Below are 24954 nucleotides of genomic sequence, written 5' to 3' on the forward strand. Positions count from 1 at the left end.
TGCCACGTCGTTTTTTTTTCGTTATGAGTTCTCGACAGGATATGACCGGTTATGTCCGTCCGTAACACCACCACCTCCTCACTCCAAGTCGATATCTCAGACAACATTACGTCCGTGTTACAGCAACTGTAGCCTCATTTCCTACACCATGTACGTTAACGGTTAGATTGAGATAACAGTTTTGATATATGTTAACTAACACTTGTAAAAAGAAATCATTTGTTGTTTTGCCTTTCGTCGGTGAACTTCCTTGTTTGTTGCACCATTTAGAAGGCCATGTGCTGTTTTTGGGCAACTTAATCAAAGAAATGAAACGAAATGAAACCTGAACGCACCTTCCTGGACTACGCGACTGCCTCGTACCGTAGTGTACATCGCAGTCTATAGTACATCGCATTGCAAGTAGAACACTAACCGATAGCTTCATCGGTGCCATATCTGCTTCGCTGTGCTAACAGAGAAGGTTTTCATCACGTTTCGCTTAAAAATCTTCCTTGCGGGTATTTCCCCTGCTCAGTAACCCACAGCGCTGGGTAATGTCATTGCAACACGGGGAAATAGATAACTGAGATATAAAAGGCGGGTAATTACGGCCACCGGCATCGGACAACGGATGATGGTCGATGTGGGCGATGATACGCGTAGGATTGTAGACGACAGCGTTATTAATCAATTTGCGCCGTTCGAATTAATGCTCTCATTCGGCGGGAGATTATCTTCGCGCCCGGGAGTACGTACGGAGGATCGTTTGAATAATTTATAATGCCCAGGCAGTAAGGTGCACGCTATACTGTTGTGGCAGACCCGTTTATATGCTGGGAGACGTTGAGCGGCGCAGCGAGAACTACGCTTGGAGATGGCCTCCGCTGGAAAGTTCTGAGACTGAAACACAAACACACACGCAATGCAAGCCTCAAGTGTGCTTACGAACACGAACAATTGACACATTTCTTCCACTTTTGGCGTAATTTCCACCCCGTTCACCAGATGCCGCTTCTTCGTACTTACTTGTATTGTTTTGATGATGATGATGATGATTGGGGAGTTTACCTGCGTGGTATGTATGCATGTGTGTATCAGGAGAAAAGTAGGAGAGAATGTGAAGAGAGTGTCCCGTTAGTTGAATGAGGACACTTGTAAGTCGTCGGAAAGCAGATGCCAGCGCAGCGTAATTGGTCAGCGCACTCGACCGGCAATTGAAAGGTGCGCGGTTCGATTCCCTCGCCACTGTCTGTCTTTTTTTCGACGACTGCCATATTTCAATTCTTCACGTTCTTAGGCGTCTGCGAGGTTCCAATATTATCAGCCTCCTATTGCTACTCCCCGTTTCTGCATGAGATTCTTCAAGTTCTTAAGAAGCTACGAGGAGATGTGAGAGTAGAGGTAGGGTGCAAGGCAAGCTGGTACTTCATGGAAAACCGAGAGGCACGGACAATAAAAAAAGGGACAACACACACACACACAGATCCTCAGGATCACCTGAGGATCTGTGTGTGCTTGTGTGTCCCCTTTTTTGTCCGTGCCCCTCGGTTGTCCTACATCATGACAGATGCGCATCCGTGTGTTTATTATGCGCGATTTCGAGTGTGGCTCGTATTATTTTCTTTCCCACATTTTATTAACCGCCTCGAAATTAGCCACTCTTGCCCTCTTTAATTCAGGAACTACCACGCCCTCCACATACGCTACCGCTGCAAGAGAGGCTTTCCGCCCTTCTATTTGATATGAACGCGTTCATCCGTTCGCCGTCTTCTTTTTCACCTGAAGCAGCTGGATGACTACAAAGACTGATCAAGTAGCCGCAAAATCTCATCTTTTGTTCGGCATCCTTTTACCGACCACAAAAGATCGTCGACTCAGCGCCTATATTGATTTGCTTGGCGACGCCTCCATTGTCGACTAATCATTCTGGCCTCTTTATTGCATAGCACGTACGACGCAGTCCCTATAATGAATCACTCGAGGTTGACACCTCCTGTCTTCATCCTTTCCAGGTAGAATGGCTGCTACAGCCACGCAGATTGAAGCCCAGTTAGAGGTGAAAACTGGCTGTGCGTGCCATACGTTCTTGGTTGTTTCGAGACCAGCGTTCCGTACGCCCTGAGCACCCGTCGCTTTCCCTGCTGTGAAAGTGTCGAAGCTTAATGGTCGTTCGGAGGACCTCTGAAAAGGAGCTGGGCCCCTTTAACATCGTTAAAGGGTCCAAGATCCTCTTTTATAATACCCACAGGGCCAGCAGGGTTGACAGGGTTAGAAAGTACAAAAAAAAAAAAAAAGAGCCTCGTCGTTTTATATAGCACATGTCGCTCGACGTGACGCCTCGTCTGTGAACGTATTGGAAGGGCATCGAGGACTGGCTGTATTTCACAAAGGCACGACGAATGTCACGATCAACGTCATCGTCCAAGCCGTCGCTTGCAGAGAGTGCAAATGGTCGTGTATTTATCTGTTATCGCTGCTGCGCTGCATAAGCGGGATCTGGACATGTTCAGTAGTATTCTTCGAGATTTGACAAAACAGGTTACACTGGGAAGACTTGGAAGTCCCCGGACAGCGAAGACATCAAATCGATCGACACTAAAAGGTATAAACGCGGACGGTTGATTGGAAGAGCAAGCATTGAATCAAAGCTCAAGTACAATGACCTCATAATGCGAAGACAGGACGCAGTGGCGAATTCTTTAGTGCTGGGTAATATTGGAAGGAAAGGGAGGAGGGTAGGGTAGAAGACGTGATAGTGTCATAGAGGCAACGGGCTTTCGTGAACTCCTAGAGACAATGGAAGACATGCTGTGCTGCGGTCCATAGGGTCCTTACTATGAAGACCACGGGGCCCTATGAACACACAGACAGCCAGCCTCTCAGACCATTCGTATTTTACTGTCAAACGATATAGCCATGCGATACTAAACTACCAATAACGAATGGTTAGCTTGTCATCGGGGTCACCTTGACTCCTGAGATGGAAGATTCTAGCGCCCCCAGAAGGATTCCTCTGCTGAAAATTAACTTGGCATCTGCTGCACGCACGCAGATGGCGAAGTATTGCTCTTCCCAGAGCATTCCTCCGGGAGCAATATGTCCGTTTGAAGTGTTCATTTTAAGTGGCATGTGACAGCTGGGAACGCTCGAGGAATGAGTTCGTCAGATATTCTAAGCGCGAAAGTGAGTGTGACCGAGATAAAGTAGGATTTCTTGGAACGTTGTTTCAGAGCGTCATGTGCTAGCGGTTGCTGGTGTGCTCGACAGGGCATGGAAGTGTATTTCGCTATGGAATGTGTGACGCTTTAAAGTCACGTATATTTCTCGTGTTCTTCGATGAAAAAAAAAAAAAAAAAACTAATCCAAATAGACGCACGCGTTTACGCTACGGATTTCTGCCGAGGAGGAAGATGTTGGGATGGTTTACTGATTGAATGATTGGTAAAAGAAAAAAAAAGGAGATAGGTGGGGATGGATAGTTTACTGCTGGATGTGAGGATGTGGTTTCGTGGGAAAAGAAGGACTAGAGGTACCCGCAGACGGGATACGATCTATCTCATTGTTACGTCTAGGATACATATTTTGCCTCTTTGCTAACAGACGACAGTCGTGCGTGCATTTGCGCCATCACTGGGCTGTTTTCTCCTATCAGTTGCCCACATTAACCGGCTCTCGCATTGAGACTGGGCTCGAATCATGCACGGCACCCACTGTCTTAACCCTAGTGGTTGTTTCTGGGCGCCTAAACAAAAATAAAATTATTAAATCTGGTGTATTGCCTGGGTTGCCCTCGTTCTCTTCGCGGATCTCCCCCCTCCCCCGAGTAAGATGTCGACAGGCATGCTGTTCGGCAAAAGCGTCACAACTAAAACCGTTCTTCTGCGCGGTTGCGCCAGAGGACACCACACAGAAGCTTTTGCTGCGCTTGCTTGCGCAACATGATAGAGAAACTTGTGAGAAGAGAGAGGCTTTCTGAAGACCTGCGTGGAAAGGCAAGAAACACCAATCTTGAGAAGCAGAGAAAGTGGCGAGATTCGAGCACAGGATGGCTGCCCTCAGGACAAGTGTTCCGATGAGCGAAATACAAAAAGCACGAAGAAGCAAGAGAATGGAACAAAGCTACAAGTGGGGTATAGAGGAAGGAAAGCGTGAGTTATGGGTGTCGAGCAAGGCGAAACAAATGGTGAAAACTTTAAGACTTCGAAGGGCCGCTAACAATAAATCACGGTACACCACACGTCTGGAGATTACGCCACGATAAGTGTCGCCCGCTGCTGTTCCGCGGAGGGGACGGCGGTTTTGAAAGTATAGAAAGCCGGGGATAAGGTTCGCCCATCACTTTCAGTTCGCACGACACGACGTTACTTCCCGGGACGTTTTCGACAGGTTTCCTACGTTTTAGCTTGCGTTTAGGTTATATGCTAATTGTATGTTTTTTTTTAACTCTGTGTGAGCATCTCTTAGCAACTGTGACTACCAGCTCATAATCACTGTTATTTTGCGGCGCTTGAGGGGCCTGCAAAAGCAAAATTATTAAAAATGATGTGATGTATTGATTTTGCACTTTTGTCGTAGTTTTCACATAATAAAGACCAGAAACTGGGGTCGTTGGCATTTCTTCGCATGCGTAATTATTATGCTAATTTCTTAATTTGAGAAAAAAAAAGTAATATTTGGAGCGTCAAGAGTGCTCAAGATTTTGACAGACTTGGAGCGTGCTAATTTTTTGTGCGTAATTAATGCGCTCATATTCGCTTTTAGCACGGCTGTCTAATTAAATATGCAACAATCTACGAATCGAAATAGCCAGAAGGGCATTCCAACAGTCACCCTTGCTAGTTATCTTTCAACAGGAAGACAAATTGATTAATTGGAACGAACCGTTATTTTTACTCGGGTGTCATTGAGTTCTTTTAGGTATAAAAACTCGATGACACCCGAGTAAAAATATCGATTGTTGTTGTTGTGTTGTAACAAAATAAAGTTGTAGTTTAAGTATAATTTCCACGTTCTGTAGATGTTTCTAGACATTCTAGACACCGCAGATAATTATTCAGGTGCTGTTTTAAAACCCAATTGTCACGTCCTAATTACGCAATGGAGCTGAAAATTTGACATTCTACGTCGAACACCGAAATCAATCACGAAATTTAGCTTTGCCTCGTGATTAAGAAGCCTGCCGTTGCTTTCTTAATGTCTGCGCGGCGGACAATTTTTAACGTATGGCACATAGAGAACCTAATGGCATCCCACTTAGAATGATTAGTTTATGCATGTTGTTTATTATTTTTTTTAATATCTACAATTCATTTAAATTTTCATTTGATTGCAATTTTTTGTCTTTAGCTGCCTCTCAACCACCCTAATAGCTTACTCATATATCCCTTCTTGCGCGGTCCCGGTGAGCGGGTTTCGATTATTTGCGCCTGCGGCACACACGCTGGAGCTCCGCGCAGTGCTTCCGCTCCCTCGGTGGGTATCTGCGGCGTCCAATCTACTGTCGCGCCGTACGTATGAACAGCGCCAAAAACAACAACAACAACAACAAAGGAATTGCTGTTGATCTGAGGACCCAGTTCAATTTCCACGACGAAGAGACAACCAACGTTTGATTTTACTTATTGTGTGTGGAAAATGCACTGATGGCCAGTAGTTAACTACATGTAGTTAAACTACCTGATTGTAGTTAAAAAGTAGTTATCTACTATTTCGAGTATAGTTAACTACAGTAGTTAGGTTACTGCAGGCGCCAACTACTTCCGATTTTGCCGCAAGCTTTACGGCACAATCGTGGTTCCGACTTTTACCTTGATCTACTTGTTTGATGAGAACGGTGGTGCAGAGCAATTGTGCCGTGCATGTGTACTAAATCTTCATTTTTATCGCTGCTTGTGATTCATATTTAGGTGTCCAAGAACACTATAGAATGTGATTGATGTTGATCGACAACGTTAAGTAGTTATACTTGTAGTTAAAATACATTGCAGTAGTTAAAGAAGTAGTTTTAACTACCTCCCCTGTAAAGTAGTTGAACTACTAGGTAAGCTACTCCATTGCGTAGTAGTTATAGTTAAACTACTGTACAAGTAGTTAGTGGCCATCACTGGGAAAATGGATAAGGCGCATAAGTGTAGGAGGTGTGTCAAATATTGATAACTTTTGGGGGGGATATATTTATTAGACGAAAAGGAAAAAAAAAAAAACGGGAGAAAGGTCAGCCAAACGAGACGTCGGCTTGCTATTCCAGAAATAAATAAATAAAGAAATAAATAAAATTAAGAAATAATAAATAAATAAAAAGAAAAGAAAATAATTAAAGAAAGAAAGAAATAGGAAGGAATAAGAAATAAATAAATAAACTTTTGCGGCCTCTACAAAAACTCTCCAGAAGCATCTTCACCACAACATGAACAACAGCAAAAACTACATGAATGACGATGGAATGAGATGAATGATGGCAAACAAACCGCCTGGAGTGTCGAAAGCCAACCTTTTCTTAAAAGCACTCGGGAACAATAATTTCACTTCATGTTGCTCGCCAGGTTTTGATACTTTAGCGATTTTTAGTTTCGCAGTCCGGGGCTTGGTTTAGTGCTTTGTAGCAGTATGAAATACACCGATGGGGAGTACGCGTGGTGACCGTGAATAAAGCTAAGCCCCCTTATACAGAAAACATAAGTTTTACATAAAAAGCGTCAAAGGTATGATAAATGTTTTGATTTACATGTAGAAACAGAGTGCCGAAAAGACACGCAAAATGCACGCCGGAAACATCAGAGTTACTGCTCAAAGGCGCGTGGTCTCTGTTTTATGTCAATCCCGAAATTCCGTCCCGGGATCCCGGAATTCGTCGGAACAATCCCAAAATCCCGTGATTGAAAAAAATGACACTGGATTCCCAACACTAGTCAAAGCCCATCACATCACATCTACGGTTTACATCATAACCCACCACTCGACATCAGTATCACGAACCAACAACACCCTAACCCACCATTTGATATCAACTTCAAAACCCATCATTGGACGTCAACTTAAACATCGCATCGCATCACATCACAGCACATCACACCCCATCACTCAATGACAGCGTCAAATCATATCGCAGTCCATCGGTCTACATCATATCATTCTCTATGATGTGACGGTGAGTGATGTCCATGATGGCTGCCATGAATGAATTTTCGAGCTATGGTGGCGAGATCATCCCCGAACCACCTGTGTCTCTGGAAGACTTTCCAGCCACAGTCCCCATGAAGTCGGCCCTGTCTCCCACTTCTTTCTAACTCCCTCTTTCCACCTGCACACGTCCGTACACGCGCTCATAGTCACAGTTGCTGCACGATACTATCCCATAATAATAATAATAAATACATAATAATAATAATAACGACTTCTATCTCCCTACCATTTTTCAACTGCTATCTTGGTGTACGATTATAGCTTGAAGCGGCTTTGCCCAGCTGGCAACGCTGGCCGAAATGTGTCTTTGCTTTCCTTGGCACTCTTGTCCCTGTTCTTCACATACGTGTTAGGAGTTCCTGTATACATATACTTTCTGCAGAAAAAGACCCGGCCACTCTCGGCCCTCAACCTTCTAAGGTACCCTTCCTCACAGTGCATTATACAGCATGTACGCTACGCGCGTGATATATCTAAATATACTTACCATATACACTCACGTATTCTCTCAAACCTCGAACTTTCATCCATTAAAAGCAACGTCCCTCCACGCTATATCCGCCTACCACCATGAATATGGATATAAAAGCAGACTTTGTAGCCAGTCTAAGTCGCTCGCCACTGCCCTTGCACTACATCGTATACGTGCTTATATTTGTTTCTCGCGGACTGCAACGACGGTCTCTTTTTTATGAAGTCATACGCAGAAGCCAGAGCACTACGACTCCCCTTTGACCCATTTTGCCTTGTATTTTACGCCCTCTTCCGGCGTACTATGGCGCTATTTCTTTCCTTCTCGCGACTGTAAAGCTTTTTGCGCTTTCTCGGTCTTTCATACGCCGTGTGTGTATATATTTTTTCGGTCCTCTGGTCTGCGGCGAATTGCCTGCAAACTTCATTCGTAACGCTCTGAACTCCGTCGTAATCTTATTCTGTGTGTGGGAGAGTGACTTAGCAGGCGCGGTGCGCTATGCTGGAGTATCAAATGAGAGACGCGCGGTGTCGCCACCTTTGCCACCATGAGGTGGAGTCTGATGTCGTGTGTGATTAGTCCTTCGAAACGAGATATGTTAATTACTGCGCACGTTCTCCTTTCAACGTGTTCGTTCTCTTGGTGCGTGCGTGTGTTATGACGCGTTTCTGTTCTTTCCATTTTTTATTTTTGTGTTTGTTGTCATTGCGCCATTAAACTCCCAATCATCATCATCATAATTTTGTAATTTTTTTTAGTTGCAAAATTGGTCGGGTGCCGAATTCAATTGCTCCATATTTTTAATTCACCTATATCAACTTATCATGCCCAGTATTTTTTTACTCCGCGCCTCAGAGATGTCGGCAGACGGAGAGAGGACAGCAGGAAGGAGTGGGGGGTTAGTATGCGTCCTGGGCCGACTTCAGGGGAAATCTCAGGCAGCACAGCCGGGTAGGATTCGAACCCACTACCTCCCAGTCTTCAACAGGACCTTGGCTCCCACCGGCCATGCAGCTGGTGCCGAGTACCAAGTCCCAATTCTTTGACTGACTTCTATGCTAAACCTGTTTACGTATCACCCTAAAAAAATCCAGTGGAGGATTATATGCCAGTTTGCCACAAATAGGTCACGCAGTTTCGAAATCCGCGTTCGTCGTGATTGCTGCATTTTCGTTTTCAAGTTTAAACGATAACTTAAGAACCGTAAGCACAGGAGAGCGACTGCATTTATATGCCAATTAAAGCGAAAAAAGAGAGCGAGAACTAAACCCTCTTCATAATACATCCAAACTCTTGGCGTCCACCTCATTAATTACCGCGGAGGGAGCTTTCTATAAGCGGATTATAACCAACTTGTCTTTCCAATAGGGATGGTGATAGGCGCTCGGCGATCAAAAAGGATCTGTGGATTATACGAGCATGAAGGGACCTCTATAAATAACAAGCGCTTCCACCCTTTCTGTCATTTTCATTCCATACTTCACGTTAGTCGCCTATTTGGATATCGGTACAACTATGTCAATGTGAAAATTTTTCTCTCATATTTCGCTGCACCCAAAAGGTTTGTACTTAGGCACGTGTCTGTTGGACAAATGGAAGAAGCACTTCCGGAAGTCCTGGTTACGTGATGTGATGTGATGTGAATAAAGAAAAAAATGGGGATGTAAGTTTCGACGAAGTCAAACTGGCTACCCCAGTACCCTGGTTACGTCGTTTCTCATTGTCCAGTTTCTCCCAGCTGAGCCAAGAACCCCAACTCTTGTCTCCCTGCCAAGCCCGTGGCATTTGTTGTTGCAAGACTGATCACTGACATTAAGAGGAAAACGAGTAGTGCTGACTACCAACATCCATGACATGTACCGCTGGGGACACGGTTAGCTAAAATCGCCTGTCAGTACTTCGCCGTCCCATCCCAAGCAGCACAATGTACTGAAAGTCGAGTGCAATAGGGGTGGATGGGTAGGTGGAAGACCTTGAACGAACTGGTGAAACTAAAGAACATTGATAAGACACATACCGTCCACCCCTATTGCACTCGACTTTCGGTACTTGGGATATTACCTCTGTTGCTCTTGAAAGTGTTGTGGCAATATCGTATTTGAAGGTGGACCATGTGCTGCACGTGGTGATAACTAGAAAAGAAATAATCTTGCAACACCTGGAGATTTGAGATGAGATAAACCACGGAGTGCCGATTTTAGATAGTCGTGTCCCCTACAGTACATAGCCGCAGTCACCCAGTCATATGTTCGTACATAGTCACAGTCATGAAATCATATGTACATAGTAGCTTTGTGCATTTCTCATCACATTAGTGTAATAGTGTACTAGTGTTGACGTTCAATAAATTTCCTGAAACAGGAATCCCAAACTCTAGATCCCCCCAGAAGATTTTCGCTTTCATTTAACTGCCCACACGACGAGATCTATCCATCCATATCGTTCACCTAATCTAATGCAACGTCTATAATTAATCTATCGGAGCCAGAGGATGCGATGCTATCGGCAGCCCGAACGCCAACTGCCTCGACATTACTGTTGTCGCTACTGACAGCAGTGTCGCCGTTGACTACAGCGATCGCTATTGCCTATAGCAGTAGATGGTGCTGAGTCACCCACGACTCTCTGCTCAACGGTTGCCACACTGACAGCCTCTGGAAGAGCCTAGGTAAGACAGCCAGGCTCTACCTCAGCCGTAGATGCCTTCACCTTCGGTGGTGCGCGACCACCTGCGTGACAGAAATTCCACGTCGACTGTGGGACCGGACTGCAACTGCAGGATAGCTGTATAAAAATTGCTGACAGCCCATAACTGGATGTCAGCGTCAGGCCGCTGGAGTCGTAAACGTCTTACAACATCACCTGTATTGGCATCGGAGCGGAAGACCAGCCACACAAGAGTGGCTCCCTCTAACGTTTCACACGGACTAGACTAGACTACGTAGGTGCCAACTCTAGAGCAATATGATATGGTGCGCTGCACGTCACCATGCAACGAACGAAGACTCGCGGAAAGTTGCGTACGTGACAACGGCACATTTTACATGGCCACCTAAAGGTGAAGCACATACGTACCTCTATCATCTTCAAAGAGGACCGAAGATGTCTGCCATCGCCTTGCGACGTGCACAGCTCCCAGCACAGGTCTCTCTCTACGAAGAGCTCGACGAACCCCTGCTCGAACAAGATTTAGCACTTCTGCTAAAGTACGGACGTGGCAACCTTGTGCTGCAATGCAGCGAGAAATCCACACCTAGTAGTTGATCTCAACTGCTAGAAGAAGGAACTGTTTGCTATCGCGACGATGCGGAACGGGAGGCTGGAAGAGCATTTGGATGACACTCCACCGAATCCGGAACACACCGAAAAGGACATCAAATGTATGCCACAGTGTATCGGGCACAACGCGTGCTCTGCAGTCTCGTGACGAGCACAGAATGGACAGAAAGGAGTGGCGACTCCGCACCGAGACAGACGGTCCCGAAGCGGTGAAACTCCATGTGATAAGCGCCATTGCAGGCTAGCCCGACGTGCGTCTAACTAGCCCGCGGTGACAAGACGCAGAGCAACCTGCCGGGGCACACCAAGGCCCACAGCCGCCGGAGACATGGAGAGTAGCTCCAAGAGGGACTTGTACAGACGCTTGACAGTCCACGTAGAAATGCGAACACCAGGGTAGGACTCACGCAGACGTCGCTTGGAGGAGACATACTCGCTGAGGTGGGGTACGACAAACTCAGATCGAGGCCTACTCAGCGAAAAAGCAGCAAAAAAAAAAAAAACAAAAAAAAAAAACGGATATCAGGATCCAGGAGGTACTGTAACAGATCATGTGCAGGGTGGTACGGCTCCATGAGCGCATCAAAAATACCTTTAAGACCAAGGGCAAGACACGGTCTTCATATGTGGAACCTATAGGCCGCCTACGTCCCGCTGCAGGCACATGCGGGCACGTCACACGCATTGCACCCTGCCAACCCAGGTGAAACGAAAAGCGGTGCGGGTCGCAGCCACCAAGATCTGACCAAGTGGAATAGCGACACTGGAATAGCGACGCTGGTGTGTATTGTCATCAAGCAGGGAGAGTTACCTATGGAGGTAGTTCTCTTTGGACAGACACTAACTTTACGTTACAGTCCTACAAGCTAGACAACAACACTCTCTAGGAGAGTTTGCTTTTCGTACTGACCATACCAAGCGAACAATCCAACCACGGGAGGGTCTCTGCGGAGTGCAGTACAGTCCTTCGTATTTCGCCGGCCGCCGTATTGCAGCGTCAAAATTGTCCACTCATTCATTTCAAGGCTAGAACCTCGTACCCGTGCAGAGGCGCTAACAGTTTTGGGGCATGGTACAAACTGCTTAATAGGTCATGTTTCGCAATGGACGTTAAACTGTGCGTGCCGTATGGTAGTGGTGGTGGTGGTGAAGGAACTGCTTGCCGTAGTCGGCCACGCTCAGGTGGGCAACCTCACGACTATCGCAAGGGGGGGGGGATCGTGCATCCTGGGTCGACTTCACAGGGAACTGTGCCGCCATTTGTTTTAAAGCGGAAAACGCAGGGAACACACCTAAACAGCACAACCGGCGCCTTACGCAAGGACTGCCGTGCACCTGAAAGACCCCTGCCGACCCCTGGCGGAGAGAAAACAATTCACAGACGGACCATAGGGACGTTGCTCGCGATCACAGATATGCAACGACGTAGAACGCTAGGTTGTCAATCAATCGACAGTGAATTCTGTGAAAATCATTCTACACCGTCGCGGCTAACGCAGATAACTTTATTTGACCAAATTCGTACCCAGCTTTAGGCACCAGCAAATTGAAGGGTGCCGAGAGTATCCTTCCCAAACCTGTCATTACAGAGCAACCAGTGTCTGCACAACGATGGAAGCCCTATCTCTTTTTATTCTGTCATCCAAGAACAATGCGCGATGTTAAGATCGAAGATTCCTCCATGAACAAACACGAAAAAAAAAAAAGAAAGAACAAGAATGACAAGAAGAACGCGAAACAAAAACGAAACCGGGTTTCTTTCCCTAAAGAACGTTTTTTTGTGGAGAAGTTAGGATCGTCCCTTTCTTTATTCATCCTTTAGGAATCCTCTTTGCACATCCAGAGACAGGAAAATATCGCCTTTCGCGACTGGAAAGTGTAACAGGCAGGGCCACTGTATGGTTAGGTCGAATTGCCATTCTTGCATGTCGTCGAGATAGACATGTACGCAATTTCCGCCGCGTCGAAGACCGCTGAAATGGGATCGGCGTTAGCGGCCCCACGTGCCTTTCTTTTGGTTTGCCTTTGAAACAGCAATATACAATTTCAGCCGTGCGTCTTCTGGTTGCCGCGTACTGCTACTTGTTGGTGTGGAATCGTGTCGAGATATATAGAATACGTAGAAATCGTACAAGGTAGATTTTGCGCTATCGAAACTAAAAACATATACACGTCATGTGGGGTTGCCTTAGGAACTGTATACGAATGCGAACGAATCCAGTGAAGGAAAATGAAGTAGAAGCCTCCTGAATTTGTGCACTTTCAGGGTGTCCGCGGTAGGGAGTGAAACAGGAACGGAACCGAAAACCGCTTGGAACCTGATTTTTTTCAAGAAACGTAACCGGAACGTAACCGTAATTCACCATCGGCAATTAATCGAAACAGTAACCTGAACCGGAAAATGTGATCTGGGTTACCGGTTTATATGAATCGGTTCAAGCGCGAACGCGAACAACTTTGGACGATATATTTGTATCTTTTTAGGACTTGCTTGATGGTGTAGTAGGTGCTTCTGTTAAAGTATAGATCTCTTCGTCGCGTGCCTTTCATTTAGAAGTTGCGTAGACAACATACCATCTTATCCTCTTGGACATACGCATCGTATGACATGTATTGCGTATGTCCGTTATGAGTTTTGAACTGTATTATTGTTGCACGTTGTTTGTTTCCACATGTGTTTGCTTAAACGCTGAACGTACGCAGCTTTTTTTTTTTTGCCTCGGAAGCTTGTTGCAGCACGAGCGGGATGAATGTGCGCAAAATAATAAGACCGCAACAAATTATTTTACGGCGAATGTCGCAAATGTCCAAAAGGGCGTCGACGAAAGGGTTCACCCTTTCTTTGACCTGGCAGGTGGCGCTGCACCACACTTTCGGAGCGCAACAGATAAATACGTTCATTTTTACCCGTTTGCACCTTGTAGCTCATGTTGCGACATCCACGCAGCTTCCAGATACATCTTAGAGAAATACCGGTTCCATCTGTTTGGTTACCGCTATAACCGCAAATATTAAAACGGCGAATCCCGTAACCGCTTTCAGAGTTCCGACGCTGAACCGTAACCGAACCGATATTCGGTGTCAGTTTCGGTTTCAGTTTCAAGAAACCATTTCGGTTTGTGATGTCAACTGATGGTCCTTACAGTCACGCTACGAACCTCCTGAGGCATGTCCTAATTAGTGTTGACTAATGAACCTTTTAGTTATGAAAGACCAATGTCCGGCGCAAAGGCACATGTTCCATTTGGTGCGCCGATGCCATTGCTGTTTGTGGATTTGGATGTCATCCATTTTGGTCCTTCCACCAGAAGGGCGCTTTCTACATTCCCTTAAATGCGAGGCGAGGGGGAACGAGAGCTACTGCTGCTTCCCCCTTTTTTTTCGCTGTACATTTCTCGGTCTCCGCTGCTCTTGTTTTGCGTAACTTTTTATGTGCACAACGTGCCCCAGCCTGCAGAGTCGATCCTTCCCCGCATAATTCCTTCTCATAAACCTCATCCATCCATCGTTCATCAACATGGAAATGACTTGCCATATCCATTCGGAAACTCATTCGGAAACTACACACACACACACGTAAACAAAACACCCAGATCATATCTTTCTCCATCCATCACTTGTTTGTTTCTCGCTGGTCACATCCCCTCCTCCTTCTTCTCCGTAGACAAATGGCCTCCATTGCGAGTGATACGCATAAAGAGAGAGGAGGAGAGAGAGAGAGAGAGAGACTTTCGCTATCGAAAACAAGCAACGTTCAAAATCACCCGGCAGACCGAAGCCCTCCCGGGTTCTAACATATACACGCTCGGCTGCGAGTTCTGGATGATGTATTGTGATTTACAAGTGCGGCATTTCTGCTAAGCTTGTTGGTTCGCTCTGGGTGCAGCACGATGAACGGTTCGCGCTTGGCACGAACAGCCGTTATGCACTCGCTGCGGCGCAATTTGCATAATGCACGCGCTATGAAGAAGGGAGAGGGGGTATTAACGAGTGTATAGATTCGGCATGCTTCCATTTCATTCTTGCAGCAGGGACAAATATGGCGGCAACTTGAAAGAGAAAGGAAATATTTTGAGTTGACAAAAAAAAAAAAAAAAAAGAAGAAAGAGATAGTTGTGTCGTGAGATACTTTTCGATAGCCATCAATCGCAATTAAACTGAATTTAGAGCGCATCCCTAAGCATAGTGTACGTGTAGAAGAGATGGCTTGCAGATAACTTGTTTTGTACAAGTTATCAGTTAGTTTGGAAGAAAATCCTAGAACTTATCCCGATGCAGTGAATTTGGGAGACAGATACAAGAAGAAATGGCTTAGCGATATCTTGTTCATGCATGGCATAATTTTCAGTGCTGAATGAACACACACACTCACACACAAAAAGAATTCTGAACTAGTCATTATTTTTCCTGGACTAGCGTGGTTGGAATTTTAAGTCCGTGTGACTGCTATCCTATAAGCGGCGTATCATTCAAACAAAGACAAGCGGATTAGCGACAACTAATCCTGGTTCAGTAATAGCGATGTTTCCACTAAGCACACCCAGCCTAGCAGCCAGGAAACCTCACATCGAAACCCAACCTAAACTACCTTGCACCCACATTCACATGAATTCACATAAATTCTACATAGTTCACCTTCGGCAGCGTAACCACTAGTGCTGCACCTCGTAATGTACGCAAAAAATCTCATGCAATCCAAACTTTATTTCTGTGATGGTTTACATATGGTGTTAACTATGGTCCATCAGTTAAATGCGAACCACATAACGTTAAAATAACGTTAAGATGCTATAGAAAAAAAAAAGAAAAAGAAAGGAAAAGGAATCGGAAGCGATAGAGTGCCCTGGCTATTAATGATCTTTGGATAATTTTTAACTTCGCCAGTTGTCTCAATTAAGGAAACCGGCACCCATTTATGCATTCATATATTGATTCTTAACGTTTCAAATTTGGGCCAGCCGTTCCCGTATTCTCAATTAGCTCTTTTACAGCAAGACATACAAAAACGGAGGTCGTGAAAATGGATTGCTGGGCTTCATTTGGGTCGCGCGATTAATGGACACGTAATTGTCCCCTACCACCGTTTCCGCGCTTTGAAGAGAAATAACGGAATGAAACTCTCAGTCGTGCACTGCGTTTCTCTTGTTTTTTACTGGATTGGATCCTTCATTGTTGCTCGTTCCCGTCGCCCGTTTCAATGTTGCATTCAGAAGCTTGCAATTGTCCTGTGTATCGCAGTGAGCGTGAATTAGAGCGTGCTGTTTTTGATTCTGTGATGGTTGTGTTGTTGCTGTTGTTCGATTGCATTGTAACGGAATTTATTTTTATGCGAGATTACTCGTGTGCAGTCGTCTGCGAAGAGCGTCGCATCGTCTGCGAATTCACAGCGTTGTGCGTCGCTTCAGCAGCGCCATCTACGCTGAACAGGATCTGATCGCTACTCGAACGCGACTTAATTTTTTTCTTAATTGTGAATTTGCTTTAACTGAGCATTGGAACTCCACTTGGGATTGCTCGAAGCACCACTTCATTCATAAAGAAATCTATGAGATGCGACCGGTGTGCAAAATATGTTCCGCGAACGCGGTCTTATCACTGCGCAAATGAGTTTACACAAACAGCCTGAAAAATCAGCAATGTGTGGGGCAGCGTGACATTAGAGGCGAAGCCCAACTTGCGGAAGTGACGTAGGTAGCGCAGCGTAACGAGCAGCACGGAGCTCACATTTCCCTCTGAAAATTCGTCTGCTACGGCCGCCGACGCACTTCCCCTCATTCTCCTTCACTCATTCTCTTACACGATTCTGGAAGGAGTGGAAGCGACTCTGTATTATGGATAGGCAAATTTACTCATTATGACCATCATTCATCGTCACATCATGGAGATTCATGTGATGGGATGGGCAATGACGTGATGTGACGTTAAAGTTGATGTTGAATGATTGACGATGATGTGATGGGTTTTGAAGTCGAAGTCAAATGATGGGTTATGATGTTGAATGATTGACTCTGATGTGACGTGTTTTAAAGTCGAAGTCAAATGATGGGTTATGATGTTGAATGATTTACTCTGATGTGATGTGTTTTGAAGTCGAAGTCAAATGATGGGTTATGATGTTGAATGATTGACTCTGATGTGATGTGTTTTGAAGTCGAAGTCAAATGATGGGTTATGATGTTGAATGATTGACTCTGATGTGATGTGTTTTGAAGTCGAAGTCAAATGATGGGTTATGATGTTGAATGATTTACTCTGATGTGATGTGTTTTGAAGTCGAAGTCAAATGATGGGTTATGATGTTGAATGATTGACTCTGATGTGATGTGTTTTGAAGTCGAAGTCAAATGATGGGTTATGATGTTGAATGATTGACTCTGATGTGATGTGTTTTGAAGTCGAAGTCAAATGATGGGTTATGATGTTGAATGATTGACTCTGATGCGATGTGTTTTGAAGTCGAAGTCAAATGATGGGTTATGTTCTGTGATGGGATGAGATGTGAGTAAGGCCCACCATGATGTGATGTTGAATTAATTTCCAGGAGTATGTCGACCTATGCTTTGCATCGGTCTGTGCAGATCAAAGACCTCTTCCGGGATTTACAAGCCAGCTATGGCCTGCGGGTAATTGTTCTGGTGCAAGAACGCGCGCCGTTTGCCGCGCAACCTACCGAAACAAAAACATAATAAAAAGAAACCCAAAACGAAAAGCTTATGAAGAAGTCTTTCACTGTTCTTTTAATAGCGCACCTCGGGCTACTTGGACAACCTTATAGAAACGTAGAAATCGAAAAGAATCTGTCGTGAACGCCGCAGTGATTGGAGCAATAAGACCGTTTGGGAACGCAGAATAAAAAGAAACAGAGCCCAGCTTAGTATCGACCTCGACCTACCCTCTGCTGACACGGTCGCTCTTTTCGCCGACGGTCATTTTTAAAGATAACACTCCAGGGAGAAGAAGAAGCGAAACGAAAGACGAAAAATTGGAAAAAATTTCACATGACGTCAAACGAACCCGTTTGGCCACCATGGTGGTGGTGGCCACTTTTTCGGCGCAGCTGCCGAGATTATCTAGCATTGGCTGGAAAACGAAGCCTTGAACGGTGTTTTGAAATCCGGTCGCTTCCGTACCCTTCTTTTATCCGGAAGACACTTCGTCATTGTCGTTCTTACATTTTCTTTTATGAAAACTATAGTTGTCGCATTGAAAAATAACGCAGTTCGTCATCTTTCGATGCCGCTAGCACGAAAAGTGACCATCGGAGGGAGGAGCTTACGAGTATGCCACGTCACTGCACGTCACAATGTGACGTAGGTGAACAGATTGCAGGATACATTCGTTACCGATTATTGTTATTCGAGTATAAACATAACGCATATTCACTTGATGGCTAATGGTACGTCATTTACGTCATATGAAAGTATAATTGCAAAGAGTTATCTATTATCATGTCGTCGCTATGATGTAGTTCATTTTGATAGGACAATAATTGTGTAGCGATTGGAAGACGTGTCGTATATGGTAAGCCTGAAAGCGCAATAAGAGAGCGCGCAAGTGGTGTAAAGATGGCGGCCGCGCGTTCAGCATACGACAAAGATGATGATGGTAATAAATAAAAATATGACGACGCAAAACAGAGGAACAGTGTTCTGTCATTTGCATTTTGAGTAGCAGCGTTAACTAGCATAACGCTGTGACCAAAATACCTTAAACCGTTTTTTAATAAAATAATACTGCCTTAAACTGCTTAGTTTAGTTGAAATAGTTTACCGGGCTCTGGATGACGACACCACTTGCATTCATGGGCAAAATTTGAGCATACATTGGTCTGCTGTCTTAGAATAAGTTAGCTAAAAACGTTAGGTACTTGCCTGCATGGAACCGGCTCGCAGTAAGTATAACGTGCCGACCTGCTGTTCGGTTAGATGGCGTTTTTCTAGACCAGATTTTGGTAAAAGTTTTTTTTTCATCACAACACTATCATAACACATCAGAAAATCATAACACTCGTTACTGATTTCTTTTGACGTAACCTGGTTGCCATGATGGGTAACACAAAAGCCGACGTATTCGTAGCTGTTATTTCGACGGTCGGAACAATGGACCAGCCAGTTCGAGATTAGCACGAAATACCTGCCTTCATTAACCCAAAAGAAACAAAGGTACAGTGAAGCAACGCCCGTATAAATGATTGCCCATCGTTGGCAACGAATCTAACCAGGAGGCTTGCAGTCGTATTGTGGATGGAACGTGCGCCTAATTCGTTTTCTTTCTTGCGGAAAGCAAAAGTAGAAGCAAGCTCACATGTGGTGAATCAAAATGAACCTCTGATGGTTTTCTCGAGGGTCATTCGTCTCTTGAACGAGTTTTCTTTCTATTTTTTTTTGTCTCTCGTTTTGCGAACAGAGACAATTGTTACGGCACTTTGTTCATTTCGTCTTTGTTTTTTTTTTTTACGAAGGACACTTACACCAGTGTTGAAATATTACCGTCTATTCGGCGGAATCTGCGCAGTCTTGACCAATGACAGTTTAGCATTGAGTAACATTACGCATGTACGTCTTCATGAAGGTGCGTTCGGTAGTTGGCCAATAGTTGTCTTGTATGTTTCCAAAGGTTCCCTGGAGTCGATGGATTATTGTCCACTTACATCGACCAGCCGATTTGAATACGGACTAATAGCTGATTTATAGATACGCTGGTCATGTTTGTTTAATATGGCCGTCAGTAGTTTTTGACCGATCTAATTAGTGCTATTGTATGATAAAGATGATGACTTAGGTTTTAATGGCAGAAATGCTAAGAGTATTGCAGCACCCTATATATTTTGACGATTTCGCAAGCTGGTGTTCAGCGCGATCGTCACAGCAGTACTGACTACAATTTGAATACATAGCAATCAGTTACTCTGTAGCCATCCAGTAAGACTACTGGTACACATCTATACGTCACTTGAAACTTAGGGCTTGGAACCCATTACATATATTTGCTTTATGGAATACTGCGTCCAACACGAATACATATTTTTATTTGTACTGCAATTTCGCGCTTGCTTTTCTACGAGCGTATCTATGCGCTTCTCGTGCGCTGATTTCAGAAACCTTTTTTGTGTGTGTGCGTTTGAATTTTTTAAACTGCGATTATTCCCTTCCTGTCAGTGTCTATCCCCTTATTCCACGCTCTCCACTTGAGTGTGATTTGCATCGCTCTTCTCACATCGCTGTCGTTAAGCCGTCCAATTAAGCCTGCTCTGTACGGCACAGACAGGCGTGTTCGTTTTGATAGGAAGTTTCTCGAACTTTGCCCCTATGCCGTTAGCCAGCACGGGAAACGCAAAAAAAAAGGAGAATCCCTAGAGGGGAAGAAAGGGTCTGAGCCAAGCTGGCGCAGCGGATAGTGCTGCACCTAACGGCGCAAAAGGAAAACACAGAAGTGCAGCAGCCGTTCCCAATGGTGCACTTGACGCAACTGCCGGTGGCGGGACGAGACGGGGACACGCTCTGCATCCAAATAGACAAAACTTCCCGCTGCATCCACTTTGACCAAATATGAGAAGCAGAAAAGAAAAGTAAAATACTGAAAAAGAGTGGGAATCGGGAAGAAAGGTGTTTATTGCCCATTCAGTGTGTGCGTGCGTTTCTTAAATGGAAGGAAAACGTAAGGCACTGCGCGGCACCGTTTCGAATTGCTCTTAAAATGGCGCTTTGAGATTTGTGATCCAATGAAACCGTTTTCTCCTGTTTTCCTTCCGCTTGCCTTCCAAGCGGACGAACGTTATTGGGAGAGAATTTACGACTTGATTCCGGCGGATAATCGTGTCGTAAGAATGCAGGCTAGGTTGCTGGGCGTTGCTTGGAGTCTCAGTTCCTCGAGCTTTGAAAGGCAGGGAGTCTCTCATCGTGCGTGTCCCCAGGCGTAGTGTAAGAAGATAGTCTCTGCAATCACGGGGACGGCATCCAATGGCTCCGTAGACGAAAGCGTGCTGGTCGAACGCAATGCATCCTGAACAGGTGCCTGGTCGCACGCCACAGCAAACGTCGAGGCACACGTGACCTTAAAGATGGCGGCGCCCGTGATCGGCGGCCAAACTGTTTGTAAACAATGCGGTTGTTGTTTCTGCGATCTTCTGTTTTAGATGTTTTTCGATCACGGTAATTATTTTTATCCGATAATCTCGCAGTAAAACGCGCAGTTTTGTACATAAGGCCTCGTACTGTTGACGACTTGCAAAGATGTGATGACGACCGCGCGTTAAGACTCACTGAGCCGATGCGATGCACTTCAACTAAGAAGAAATGGGCTACCATTTTGCGGGAGAAGCACCGCATAGTTTACGCAGGCAAAATACGTTCATATCTCTTGTCGTTACGACGACGGAAATATGTCGGTAAGCGGCAAAACGACTTGTAAACAAAGTCACATGACCTCAAAATGACGTTTTCTATGACGTGCGACCAGGACAAGATGGCAATTTTGCCAAAAGCACCCGCTTGAGGGTAGTTACAGCAATGGCGGGTTTGTGTCACCCCTGTGTTTGCAATGGTTACGTAGCTTTCGACGGACCAGCCAAGCAGAGAGACGTTTCCTGAAAAATAGTGTCGCTACTGCTGCGCGTGCGCAATGGTGTCAACGCCATCCTGTACCGTACGCAGAGCGATAGCGTACGGTCCTGTACCTCTGTGGCAATTTTAACTGTGGCCTTTTAGCTGTTGAGTGGTAAATGCAACGTTCCTGTACTTTACCTTGCGCCTCGCAACAGCTCCACACCAAAGATCATCAGCAAAGGGATGAATGTGGCAATAAAAGACCGTCTGAGGGCGCCAGACGTCTTTGGTGCTGCAGAGACGGGATTTGTAATCCGTCATCACTAAGCGATATCCTTTGTGATTGTCAGCGGTTAATGGATAAGGTTCAATGGCTCCGCTCTTCTGTCTTCACGCGTGGACCGCTATTGCTTTCCGTTCCTCACCAGAAGTTCATATCTTCACGTGTACTAATAGTAGTAGGCTCGGATAATCGTACTTCCCTTCTTGTCAAGCGAACTTGGCGTCGCTCTTCAGCCCAAGGGTATAGCGTGGGACAAGTGCAGTGCATCGAAATCGGAAGGAGACAGTCTGTCGAGGCTCAGGTCGGCATTCTCCTCGAAGTACATTCAGCATCATGGCAGGCCTCCGTCATAGCACATCAGTATGGTAACACATCATTCCACATCAACGTCTCTACCTATTTACTTTATTTTATAATAGCGTTAACCCTACCGAGCAGTAAGAGGAGAAGTCTTTACATACATAATAGAAGCAGATACACGTGTCACAAGTTTATATCACGTCTTTTTTGAAAAAGAAAGAACACATGCGTTCACAAACCTCCGGTTGATTTTTTTTAAATTCCGCGTTAGCGCTGCGAACAACTCTGACTATGAGCGGTGTACAGATGTGGATAGATGGAGAGAGGACAGCAGGAAGGAGCGGGGGACAGGGGGTTACTTTGCGTCCTGGGCCGACTTCAGGGAGAACCTTGCCGACATTCGGCTGGAAAGTCTTCGGAAAACCCAGGGAAAACCTCAGACAGCATAGCCGGTGTTAGGATTCGAACCCACTACCTCTCAGTCTTCAGAACGACTTTTGTTACCACCGGCTGGGCCTTCGGTTGAGCTCTGAATCTTCCTTCCGTGGCGTTCTAGGCAGTAATCCAATTGGACAGTCATTAAATATATGCTTTACTGAAGCTGATGTACAGTATGCACTTCAATTCCTACTCAGTTTGTTCGTTTGGGCAATATCAGTCATCGTGCTGGAGACATGGACGCAGTGTGTCTGAATCTTACCTAGTGCACGTCTATTCAACGCTCATACCACTGTTACTTCCTGCTGGGAACGTAGAAGCAAAGGAAATAAAGAACACATCATAGCAGCGGTCAGTCATGTGCCAAAGAAGAAAAAAAAAATCTACGTCATCGTTATAATCACCGTCAACCCAGATGAATTGAATGATCGAATTGTTTATGACTGCCATAAGATTACTCAGCCTGTAGTTGATCATAAACAAATCCAGTTAGCCTGCAGAATTCCGCCCTGTTTGGAAACCGTCAAAACCGTCAAGCGGTATGGCTCTATCACATCACACTGCAACGCGTGTAGCAATTCCGATAAGTTAGCGAAAGATTATGCAGTCAGGGTGGCGCTCCATTAAGATGTGACGGGTGATACAGCCTGTATATTTTTGCCTATATTAGTACAGAGCAGCAGTCTCGCAACTTCCTCACGATGTGTGGTCCCTAATCAACTTTGCGAGGCGCAGGGAGTCTGGTTAACGTAGATCCAGTTAGAGCAAGTATATACTGTCTGGTTTTTCGAGTAGAGGGTATCTAGAAGTTTCGGTGACTTCACTGAGTAGAACTATAAGCACATCACAATCTAAACAAAAAGTTTTTTTTTAATCGCTGGTTGGTGGTGGTGATGATGATGATGATGAAAGGGCTCGCCGTTGTCGGCCTCACAGAGGTGGGCAACGTCACGACTGACGCCCTGGAGGAATAGGAAGGGAGTTGCCTTTCAGTAGCGAGGAATGTGCGTCCTGGGCCGACTTCTAAGGGAACTGTGCCGACGTATGTCTGAAAGTGTCTTGAGGAAAATCCAGGAAAAACCCCAGACAGCACAGCCGGCACCGGGATTCGAACCCGGGTATTTGTACTTGGGGGGGGGGGGGGTGTCGAGGTAGCTTGCCGTTGTTGGCCGCACTCAAGTGGGCATCGTCACGAATATAGCCAAAAAAAGGAAAAGGGTATTTGTACTTGAATTTCTCGCTTGCTTTTCTACGGGCGTATCTGGGCGCTTCTCGTGCGCTGATTCCAGAAATCTTTTTTTTGTGTGTGTGTTTGAATTTTTTAAACCGCGATTATCCCCTTCCTGTCAGTGTCTATCCCATTATGCCACGCACTCCACTTGAGCGTGATTTGCATCGCTCCCATGCACCTATCTTTTGTCGTGATGACAGCCGCATGCGTATTCATTCTCGAGCCACTTGTCAATAGGTACAGCGTCAAAAAAAAAAAAAAAAAAACTTCTCATACGTCGTAAATGGCGTGATTTCTTGCCCATTTGGAGCACACGGATATAACACTTTACTAAAAGTTTGCTGCTCTTAGTCAAAGAAGTCAATACTTTGTCTTCTTTATTATTGTTTCACACAGGCGTCTTCGATTCACTGCGTATTGCTCCTTCACAAGCTGGATTGATGGATACCTTGGCATAAGAAACCGAAGGCAGATAGGCAGATACCAGGATGTGCTGTGCGCAAAATAAGGACGCTGCACCCATCAGTTTCATATATGTAGCTCTAGGATACTACGAGCAACGTAAGGGTCAGGCGGGCCACTGTACAGTGTAAACCAGGCATATCTCACATATGGCATATTGGAACACATACAACAACGACAACAACAAATAAATGGTGTCTCTGACTTGGGTTTATTCACCACTGGAGCATATTTGGAACATACTGGAACATATACTTTGGATTGGATTGGATTGGATTGGATTGGATTGGATTGGATTGGATTGGATTGGATTGGATTGGAAGAAAAATATTGAGAGGTTAGTCCCGACCCAGTCAGAACTGGCTACTCCAAAACGCATTTGTGGGTGAAAAAAAACGAAAAGAAAAGTAAAAGGTGAGCTACGAAAAAGAGAAGAACAAACAAACAAACAACCAAAAATAGGAAACAGGAAAGGGGTAGAATGGGTGTAGCAGATTAAAGCATACACTTTAATTATATACGCTTGCATTGTTTACATTGTTTTATGGATTTATTATTCTACTACCTTTTTATTATTCTCTACGGATGTGGAAGGAGTGGGAAAATAAAACGAACAAGACATGACGAATAGTTAGGCTAATTGTTTGCGCCTAGTTAATTAATAAGCCACCGTGAAAAAATACAGGCGTTTGGAACATGCAACTCATCACAATATTCTGCAGTTTTCAATCGCTTATGACGCACCGTGTTTTGTTTGGACCCCGGTGCACATTAACGGGAA

General features: G+C 45.2%; 1 protein-coding gene across 10 annotated transcripts in view; it reads left to right on the top strand.

Annotated features, from left to right (window-relative positions):
* Nucleotides 1-24954, top strand: part of LOC135367252 (coiled-coil domain-containing protein AGAP005037-like) — a 270487-nt gene that overhangs the window by 46466 nt on the left and 199067 nt on the right. The window lies entirely within an intron of this gene.

Source organism: Ornithodoros turicata, chromosome 8 (genome assembly GCF_037126465.1).
Source record: "Ornithodoros turicata isolate Travis chromosome 8, ASM3712646v1, whole genome shotgun sequence".
Taxonomy (NCBI): Eukaryota; Metazoa; Arthropoda; class Arachnida; order Ixodida; family Argasidae; genus Ornithodoros; species Ornithodoros turicata.